Source organism: Mus caroli, chromosome 6, assembly GCF_900094665.2.
Source record: "Mus caroli chromosome 6, CAROLI_EIJ_v1.1, whole genome shotgun sequence".
Classification (NCBI taxonomy): Eukaryota; Metazoa; Chordata; class Mammalia; order Rodentia; family Muridae; genus Mus; species Mus caroli.
In genome coordinates this window covers 91,007,244-91,017,550 of record NC_034575.1, presented here as the reverse complement: position 1 = coordinate 91,017,550, position 10,307 = coordinate 91,007,244, and the positions used below count along the sequence as shown (strand labels likewise).

The 10,307-nt window shown below is 45.3% G+C and overlaps 1 long non-coding RNA gene across 1 annotated transcript; it reads right to left on the bottom strand.

Annotated features, from left to right (window-relative positions):
• Positions 1-252: 252 nt before the first annotated feature.
• Positions 253-7,871, bottom strand: LOC110295567. The gene is made up of 8 exons (XR_002378098.1): positions 7,803-7,871; positions 7,177-7,348; positions 5,401-5,570; positions 4,686-5,006; positions 2,906-3,020; positions 2,453-2,785; positions 1,672-1,726; positions 253-1,225 (listed from the first exon to the last, which is right to left on the bottom strand). It is a non-coding gene; the product is annotated as an uncharacterized LOC110295567 (long non-coding RNA).
• Between the last annotated feature and the right edge of the window lie 2,436 nt (positions 7,872-10,307).

Here is a 10,307-nt window from a genome sequence, read left to right as displayed (position 1 = left end):
TGCAATATAGTTACAAAGTATATTGTACATGCTATAGGTATATATGCACATATATTTAAAGTACTCATAAATAAGGTTGATAAAGTTAAAAAATTAGACGGCCATTCTGAAAGCAGGAAAATTCTTAAGAGAGGAGGAAATGATAGAGAAAAATAATTATCACTTTTAAATTGTTGTTTATTGGTAGAATATATGTAACATATAGTTACATATTATATCATCTTATGAACATACCCACACATTATTATTATTGTTGTTGAACGTAATGTTTATTAGTTGCTTACCAGAGTTGTACTAAATAACTCAAAGAATTAATAAATCAGTTAATTTTAACAGTACTTGCAATATAGATACTATAAGGCTATTTATGTAATTACTTATTTTTTAGTTATTTATAGACAGGGTTCTTGAAGTCCAGGCTGTCTCAAATTTGCCAAATAGCCAATAAGGCTACTTCTGTTATGAACGATAATGTGGCAAGGGGGTACCTGTCAGACCTATGCCAAAGTAGGCCCCCAGGTAATCATGCCATGCAACAGATCTGGTATAAAGGGGTTTATGGTGGGGGGAGGAGGGGAGTGAGGGCCTGGATAAGGTGTTGATGCCAATGAGTAGAAATGTAGTCAGGCAGAGCCATGAGGACAGAGAAAGGTGGTGGGGGACAGAGAAGGGCAGAAAGGAGGGAGGGAGGCCAGCCATTAATCACTTGATAGACATGCTACGGTCCCCTGGGGGCTGTTGTGGATAATGTTTCTACAGTTCTTCCCGTGCAGTTTTATATGGATATATGCTTTCCCTTGAGGTACTGTTTTGCCCGTTTTACAAAAGAAGAACCGAGGTAGGAGATAGCAAGCAACATGTCCAAAGTCACGTGGTCGGTTTCTGGTCTGAGACTCAACTCAGTTCTGCCTTCTACTTGTAATGCCCACACCGATGCCCTCAAGTTTACCATCGTGAAGGTAGGCAGGCAGCAGCTCCCGAGCCTCCTGGGTCTCTGGAGAGCCACTGAGAAGAGCCCCAGCAGGGACGGTTTCTGTTGGAGGCGATGATGAACTTTCTCCCATTACGGGAGGCCACTGAAGCCTGGTCAGGATTGCCGAGGAGGGGTGGAGTCCTCTTAGGGGATGAAGGAACCTCTGTGGGGCCTTTAAGACACACAGGGCTCCTGCCCTCCGGGGAATGGGGTTTGGCTCAAGGCTGTCAAATAGCAGGCCTCCTTCTGCATCTGGTGTCCAAATGGGATGAGAGGGGCCAAGCTGAGATTTGGACCTCCCTCACCCCATCTCATCCCTAGCCCCACCCCAGCCACTCCATTCTGTTTCCAGGGCCCTGCCTCACCCAAAAGGACCTCCCAGGTCCCCCTCCCAGTTCATCCTAGGCCCTTCCCTTCCCTTCCCTGCCTGCCCTGGAGTTCCCAGTGGGGCAGCTGAAGAGGCAGCTTAGCTGGCAAAGGTTGAGCTGAGCCAGTGTTGGGTGGGGAGAACCGTGATAGAGGTTAGGGAGAGAGGGGGGGGGGAGAAGGATCATCAGGGGAGCCAACTCAGAATACCCAGGGCAGAGCAGGCCAGGGCTGGGGGAAGAGGAGCCCACATCCTCTTAGAAGAAATGTTAATTAGAACACATGGCTAAGGAGTCCTCCAGGCCAGCCCAACCCAGCCCAGCAAGACTTACCAATACCATTGGCGCACTGCTGCAGAGTACACTTGCTGTGGCTTTCTTGTAAATCCTACCAGAGAGTAAACAGGGAGATCTACGATTAGTACTGTTGCAGCTAGAGGCAAGTAAGACCCACTGACATTGGGAGAAGCAAGACCAGGAACAACAACAACAACAAAAAATTCCAATTTTATATTAACTATTCAGCTTGTCTTTTTAAAAACCTAAAGACTGAGCCAAATTGTGTTCTCATCTCCACGTGGTGACAAGCGGTCAGAGTGGGTGGTCCCTCCGGGCATCCGGTTTACAACCTTTGCTGAAGTGAGGAAGAGAAGGCTGTGAGGTTTTTGCCTGTAAGCCCCTTAATTTAAAACGTGTTGAGCCATGAGTTTACAAATCATGGTTGTGCCTTTCTGAATAGCCTACTACTTACAATATAAATCCTACACTAGGAACAGTTTAGCAGAGGCTTGGCAGAGCCCCCGTTTTTCCCAGCACTTGTGAAGCAGAGATGGGGGATCCCTGTGGCAAGCTTGCTAAACTGTGAGCCCTGAGTTCAGTGAGGGGCCTTGCTTCCTGCTAAAGAGTAATTGAGGAAAACAGATGGCATCAACATCAGGCCATGGACACACACACACATGGACACACACACATATATATATATATGCATGTGTATCACACATACATGCATACATACATACATATGTGTATACGCATATCACACACACACACACACACACACACACACACACCACATAAACATGCAAAAAATAAAACCCCAAATGACTCTTTCCACCTGGCCACTAAGAGCTCTTTCTCATTGTGGAGCCCAGACTGGCCATACACTTGTGATTCCCCTGTCTCTGCCTCCTTAGGTGCTATGCCTTCCATGAAGGCATTGGTGGGTAAGTTCAGAAGTCCAGCATTTTTACTAAAGAAAGGCAGCTCACAGAGCCATGGTCCCTGACCCTAGGCTGTAGCTCATGTGAGTCTATCCGTCTTCACAGAAAGGTTGTGAATTAAGCGCTGGTTTCCTTTTAGCTCATCCTTTCTCTTTCCTTCTTCTTTTTTCTTCCTTTCTTTACTGTACACAGTAGCACAAACATAGTCATCTTGACCCAGGCTATACCTGTAATAACAATTTAGTTAAATGACAGTGTAAAAAGAAAGAAAAGCTGGTTCACAACTTTTCTTCCCAAATAAAGTAAAATTCTCACCAGAGTCAAGAAGGACAGGGAGAAAATTGTACCTTTTAAACTATCGGAATCTTCAAATCTTGAAGAGACCATACTTTCTTATTGTCCCCCCAGGGAGTAATGTCATAGCAAATAGTAAGTGCTTGTGAAGTGGCCTGAGATAGGTGGCTGGAAGAACACCCAGGAAGATTAGAGAATGTTGGTTATTATGCCAGCTTGAGGTTGAAGTTTGGAGGCTTCAACCTCCTCCCTTACCAAATTTCAAAGCTGCCCCCCAAAGCCTTATGACTGACAATACGGAGGTTTCCATCTCTTAAAATCCAGTAATAAAGCTGAGAGAAGCAATGGATAGGCAGAGGAGTCTGCCACACTCACTCACACACACACACATACATTCTCACACACACACACACACACACACACACGAATGCATGTATTTACATGTATCCTCTAGTGCATACCCTATTGCACTTACACACATTCACAAAGGCATACAACATTAACATACATACTCATACACACATAGGTACACACATGCATGCATGTACGGACATGTATCCTCTAATGCATACAACATTGCACTTACATATGTATATACATTCACAAATGCATATAACATTAATACACATACCCACACACACAGACACAGACACAAATTCATAGGCACACTAGCATGCACATACATATAAACACATACACACAGACATACATACTGACATATGTACATATGTAATCATACATACACCCAAACACACTCATACTCAGATATACAATAACACTCAAAAATTCACGTTCATATGTATACATGTACACTCATGCACATACTTCTACAGACACATACAGTAACATATACATATATACTTCCACACACATACATACATACTTACACATGCACACATACTGATACACATACATTCAGACATGCATGTACACATGCACAATAACACACAGACACGTACACATGTACTTACACTCACACAGTGCACACACTATACCCAGAGCATTTCAAATGCAGCCCTATGAGTCCATGGAAGAACTAAAGAATTGTCTTCATTTCTCAGTATTCCTGCTGCTGCCTGCCAACATTAGGTTAGGGGACACTACTAATTCTTGTTGCTGTGACAAAACCTATAAGAGGAAGAGCTTATTTTAATTCCCACTCCACCATGATGGAGAAGTCACTGTAATGGGAGCACAAGGTGGACAGTCCCATGGCGTCCATGGTCAGGGAATGGAGAGAGATGAGTACTGTGCTCAGCCCCCCTTCTCTTTCATTCAGTCCAGGCCCCCAGCCTGTGGAATGGTGCCACCCATGTCACAGTGGGTCATCCTACTTTGGCTTAGACCTCTGGAACACCTCCTCCCTGCCACCCCCAGATACTCCCTGAGGTATCCTTCCCTGGTGATTCTACAGCCAGTCAATTTGACAATGGTGAGAACCATCAGTGTCCTATCTATCCCTCAGCCTCTCACTGTACAGACAAGGCAGGTGGTACGGCATTTCTGAAACACAAGCTTTCAGTGGTGTCCTGGAGCCCCAACAGCGCCTCTCTCCCGGGGTTGAGAGAAAGCTAGGCACAGTGTTTTCCCACAAGAAAGTGGCTTGTGATGGTCCAACCTATGACTTCTAACCTTATACTGATGTATAAACAACTGATATTCAGTAGAAAAAAAAAACAAGTATACTTTCAATTTTGAATTTGGACCTTTTCCTGAGCTAACTCTCCATGAAATGATGCCCCTCTGAGCTGCGGTAGCTGGCTCTCTACAATGGGTGGTGTTGCTGGGTGACTTTGTCCAATAGAATAGATACAGTAAATGAATTTTTCTTACATTTTTGAGTTCTCGTGGCTTTGTAAGGAGTGACCTGTTCAGGAGCAGGTGGACATGCCCAGTCACTGTGCTGCATAATGGCTGTTTCCCCTGCTTTTCTGGTCTCCTACAGAAACTCAGTGGTCCACTTTGGGTCCGCTATTCTTCTCAGAGCATCTCTGACCCACATTTCCTTCATGTAAGCCAGGGTTTGGAAAGCTTTTCTCCAGAAGGAACAGACAGAAAACAGCTTCAGCTCTGTAGGGTGGACAGTCGCTTTTGCAATGATTTACCTCTGCCTTCGTTGCTCAGAGGCGGCCATAGCCAGCAAGCACACAGTGGCTGCGTTCCAAGGAAATTTGTTCTACAAAAATAGGCAGTGGTGGGATTTGGCCCTCAGGCTAATGCTTACTGCCCCCCAACTTAGACTCTGTCCCTGTTCCTCGCAAAGTGTGCAGAAAGGAGGCAGGAGGCCACGTGAGGGAAGCAAGTGTTTAGCACATGTTCTTCAGAAGGGACAGGGAAATGAGCCTGGCTCATGTGGGCTTAAAGGAAATGAAAGAGATTGGGCCCTCTCTCCCCACAAAGACTTGTTCAGACTCTATCTCTGCAGAACAGACCTGTCTCAGAGTGCAAAGAACAATCTGTTGGGGAGGGGAGAAGGGAAAGGACTAGGTGTTCTCTGTGTATCGGATGCCTGCAAGAGGGCTCTGCATACATGGCTCCTCCATCTTACCACATGGTGATGTAACCCCCACTGTTCATAATCCTGGGCAGCTGGAGGAGAAGGCTGCACATGTCTACATCAGCAAGAGCTTTGAAATCATTCCAGAACCATCCGCTCAAAATATTCTTGGTTTTAACCATGTGGCGAAGGCACCGAACATTCCCAAACGGCTGCTGAAACTTTGAAGAATGGGACACGTGAGAAGGCTACTTCTTAGTAATTTTTGTGCCCTTCCCTAGCCACCCTGTGCATTTGACATCCCTCCTACATCTTCTTGGGGAAAGCATCTTCTCAAAGCCTTGGTTTCCCCTAGTGGTGACCTTCAATACCCATTTAGTCTCCATCTTTCTCTGGGGGAGTGAAACTCTTTTCTTCCTCTATTTCAGCAAGCTCTTGAGTAGAGAATGAAACACAGCCACAGAATGATCAGACAGCTCCTCTCTAGGGTCTGCACTACCCTCACTGGTCTGTCCTTGTCTCATCTTCCCTGCCTTCAAAGCCACAAAACGCCTGAACCCTAAGTGTGGTGGAAAGAAGCTTCCAGAAATGTGTTTGAGAAGTTATCAATGTGATCCGAGAATTCGTGGGATGAAATCTACATGCCACCTTTGGTCACCTTTGCTCTATTCACAGCCAACCCCGGATAACTGACATGACTCAGGTTTGGGGTGTCACTGTCCTCACCTTCCAAACTGTGTCCCTGTTCTGGGAGGTTGGACATGGGCCCTGGATGGCTAACTTATGTGTCTAAGAGTTTTTCCCTTTGATTCTTGGGAAGGCCCCCTGTGGCACCAAGGTGTTACCAGAGCTGGCACTCTCCCCTGGGTACAGATATTTATTTTCTATTCCTGGGGGGAATAGATGTTTGAAGGGAAAATTGTTGACCCCCTAGCCACATGAATTCTGGGTTATTTGATGTAAACTCAAAAAATAACCAAGTTGAGGAATTGGTAAAAGGCTACTCATCTGCCTTCTGGGCTGGTCTGATCCTCCAATGCTAGCTATAGTAAGAAAACTGTTTCCTTAATCAAGAGCTCCTCGGATTCCAGAATGTGTTACACAGAGTTATACAGAATACATCTGAAGAAAGACAGTGAGGTCTGAAGGGCCTCTCTGCTCCATGAGGGCTGAGGAAGTACTGGAGGTCTCTCCCTGTAACACACACAGTGTCTGCCCACTTTCCAGGCTAGCACATGGGGTGAGAATGCAGGTTTCCTATCATGGGTCCATCAGTTAACACAACACTGAGTCTCCCCTGTTCTAACCCTCACATCCTATAATCCTTTAATCCTAACAGATGAAGTAATACGATGTTAAACAACTCATTATTTTTCTATTATTCTGTCTCCCTGGGCCCTCCCAACAAAGAAAGTCATTTTGAAATGACCAGTCTGCTTTTTGTTTTCATTTCTTAGTTCAGCCTTAGTTTGTCCATGAAACCATCCTTCTCTCAGCTGGTCAGAATGCTTCCATTTCATAGAAATCTGGTTGCCCAATTCTAAAATCAGCAATAAAGTCTACTTAAAAGCATCACACTGAATCTTATCATGTGATCTATGGATGCCTTTAACCTCTTTCAAGGTTCTAGAAGTTTGGGGGACATCAAGTGACAAGGCCACAGTGGCAAAACTACTGAGCCACATAGTCTAGAGTCCAGTGAAGTCCTCAGGGCTCTGTATTGAGCATGCTCAGTACTGTATAAGTGAATGAATCCCTTCTCAGCAGCCAGGGCATGAATTGTACAGTGGGGAAAGAAAAAAAACATAAAAACAAAAACTACCCCACCTGATGGGTTCTTGCATCTGGGGGAGCCTTCAGAGCAATCGCCGGAACAGCCAGAGGATGAACAGCAGCAAAGGGCTTGGCTTGTCAGGCTAGGGTAAGGTGATTAATTGGTGAGTGGAATAGAGCCAAGAGCGGAGAAGTCACACCAGGCCTCCATCCATTTGTTCATGCCCTGAGGTCAGAGATGGAACAAATGAATCTTTTCTGGCAGTGGAGAGAGTGGAATGCAGCCATGGGGGGAGTTGTGTAAGGAATTCACAGGTGTTTTCTCCTCGTGCTTCCTCCTCCCCTGGGGAGCTCTGGGTGTGCTGCTAGCAGTGGAGAGCAGGGCAGTGGGCTAGGCTGAGTTCTGCAATCTTTCATCCACCCACCCCACCCCCAGCCCTATCTTCTTGGGAGCTACAGAAGGTTTTAATTGAAATAGCAGAAGCCATGCTCAAGTCACGGAGAGACATAGGTCCTTCACTTAATTTCAACAGGTGACTGTGAAAGGGACCTTAGCTTTTGGAAGTGTCCAGTCTCTGAGGTCACAGAAATGTAGGCAGAAGCAGACATCGACACTATCCATCAAGGGGCCCAATGTTGCTTATTCTATAGATGTAAGCGAGTCAGCCAACTCCCCTTACTTCTGAGGAAAAGAAAGGTGTCAGAGATTGGTCCAGCTGATTCCTTCTCACTGAGATGCCATCAGGATTGGTAGTTGACACTCCAAGGCACTGTGGGAGAAGAGGGACAACTGCCATGCCTGTGATTATTTCTCATCACTATTTATTCTAATCGTGAAGTGATAGGACTTTTTCTATTAAAAAAAAATACTATTACGTATGTGTGTGCATGATGGGGTGTGTGCAAGTATCAGAGAATGTAGTAGAGATCAGGGGACAACGTAATGGAGTCTACATGGGTTCTGGGAACCAAAATCGGGTCTCCGGGCTCATGTAGCAGATACCTTTACCCACTGAGCCATTATCTTTTCAGCCTTGGGAAACAATTTTTAAAAGTCAGTTTTAAGAGTGGGAAATATGACCCAGACATTAAGAGCATTGAACTGCTCTTGTAGATGACACTGCTTGGGATTGTAACACCTAAACCAGGCAGCCCACAACAGCAGACAGGCCTGTAATCCTGGCACATGGCAGATAGATGCAGGAGATCAAAGCCATCCTTGGCTCCATGGAGAGTTTGTGGCCAGCCTAGTCTATGTGAGATGCTGTTTCAAACAAAAATCTAGGGCCAAACTGGCTTCCTCCCTCCCTCCCTTCCTTCCATTTTCTTCCTCTTCCCACCTTTAAACTGCTGCTGTCATAGACTTAGCAAGGAGCATAACCTCTAACCTGGGAGCTCTTACCTGCTGCTGATTACACTTACTCTGGATTCTCCAGTTTCCCCAGACTTCTAAAGGACCAGGACTAGGCAGAACTTTTTAGATTCTTACGAAAAATAATGATTCAAACAGCTTCTTCACAAACCTCGGTTACCACTCACATATTCTTTGCCTTGCCTTTATGTCAGAGACCCTTCCTTCCTGGTAGAGAATGCAGCAAACAGAAGTGGTGGCTCAGGACAGAGCATGCCTTCTGCTGCATTAGATAATAAGAATGAGGTGCTCTGGGACCTAATTGCAGCAAGTACTAAAGGAATCGTTTAGGCGGCAACTCACAGACTCTCTGAATCTGTCCTGTATGGAAACTGAAGTATGAAGAGGCCACAGAACAGTCTAGCTCATAACCAGAGTATTAGGAAGCAGAGTAGCATGACTCCTAGCCTGAGCTATCTAACCCTCAGAGGCCCAATCGTGGCCAATTATATCTTCTAAAGATGGCTGCACCAATATTTATAACTCATCAGACATGATTTCTTATGACATAAAATGATCCTCCACCAAACAAGAGTGAGGTGGGGGATGGAAATCTATGTTCCTTCTTGAAACTTAAAACCATCTAAACCAAGAAAATGTGATAGAAGTGACACTGATACTCCCAAGGGCAGGTGTGTGTGTGTGTATGTGTGTGTGTGTGTGTGTATACACATGCATGTACATGTGCTCTCTATCTTGATTTCACATTCAGAGCACTCACCTTAGAATCCAATCTCCAAGTTATAAGGAAGCCCATGGTGTATGAAGATGCCTTATATGGCTATTCATAGGCAGATGAATAAAAGATGTTTGAGGTGATTCTAGTTCCTAACCTCTGAGTCTTCCCTGTGAGACCCTAGACATAATAACGCAGAACAAAGCTGTTTGATTTTTCTGGTCTACAAAAACTGTGAGACAAGAAATGAGCAAACTGTTTAACACAACACCATTTTGAGCTAACCTGTTCTATAGTCAGAGTACTGGGAACTGTGTGTGAGGGGTACAGTAAAGAAACTGCCAACATGACCGATCTATCAGTGGAAAGATTTTTTGGTTTGGTTTGGGGGTTCTTTGTTTTGTTTTGTTTTGTTTTGTTTTGTTTTGTTTTGTTTTGTTTTGTTTTGTTTTGTTTGAGGCAAGGTTTCTCTGTATAGCCCTGGCTGTCTTAGAACTAGCTCTATAGACCAGGCTGGTCTTGAACTCACAGAGATGCTCTTGCCTCTGCCTTCCAAGGGCTTGGATTAAAGATGTGCACCACCACCACTTGGCAGGGGAAGGTTTGTATTGTGGGTAAGAGAGAGAAAATATGCAGAGGCATCTGGAAGAATCAGAGCAGAAAGAAAAGACTGGGACATGGCTGGGGTGGGGGAGGTGGGACAGCAGGAGAGAGCAGTGGAGACAGCAAGAGACAGAACATAGTGAGGAAGCACAAAACATACAAATCTGTGGATTACAAGGACAAGGACCTGGAGGGCGGGACTCCACTGGGGGATAGAAAACCTGAACCACGAGTTCCTTAAGAATGCTGCCTTTTATCTGACCACCAGAAATCCTTCTATAGTCCAGCCTGATCCCATTTCTACATATATGGACTTCCTGAAGCCTACTAGGAAGGTCTACCATTCTCACCTGTACACTGGGGATAGGAGACAATCCCCACAGCCTACCTGCTCTGCTCCACCTTGGTTCTAGATAGCTTTAAGATGATGCCAAACTTGAGTTAGCCTTGAAGGAGTTTTTGCATCCTCTCCCTCTCCCTCTCCCTCTCCCTCTC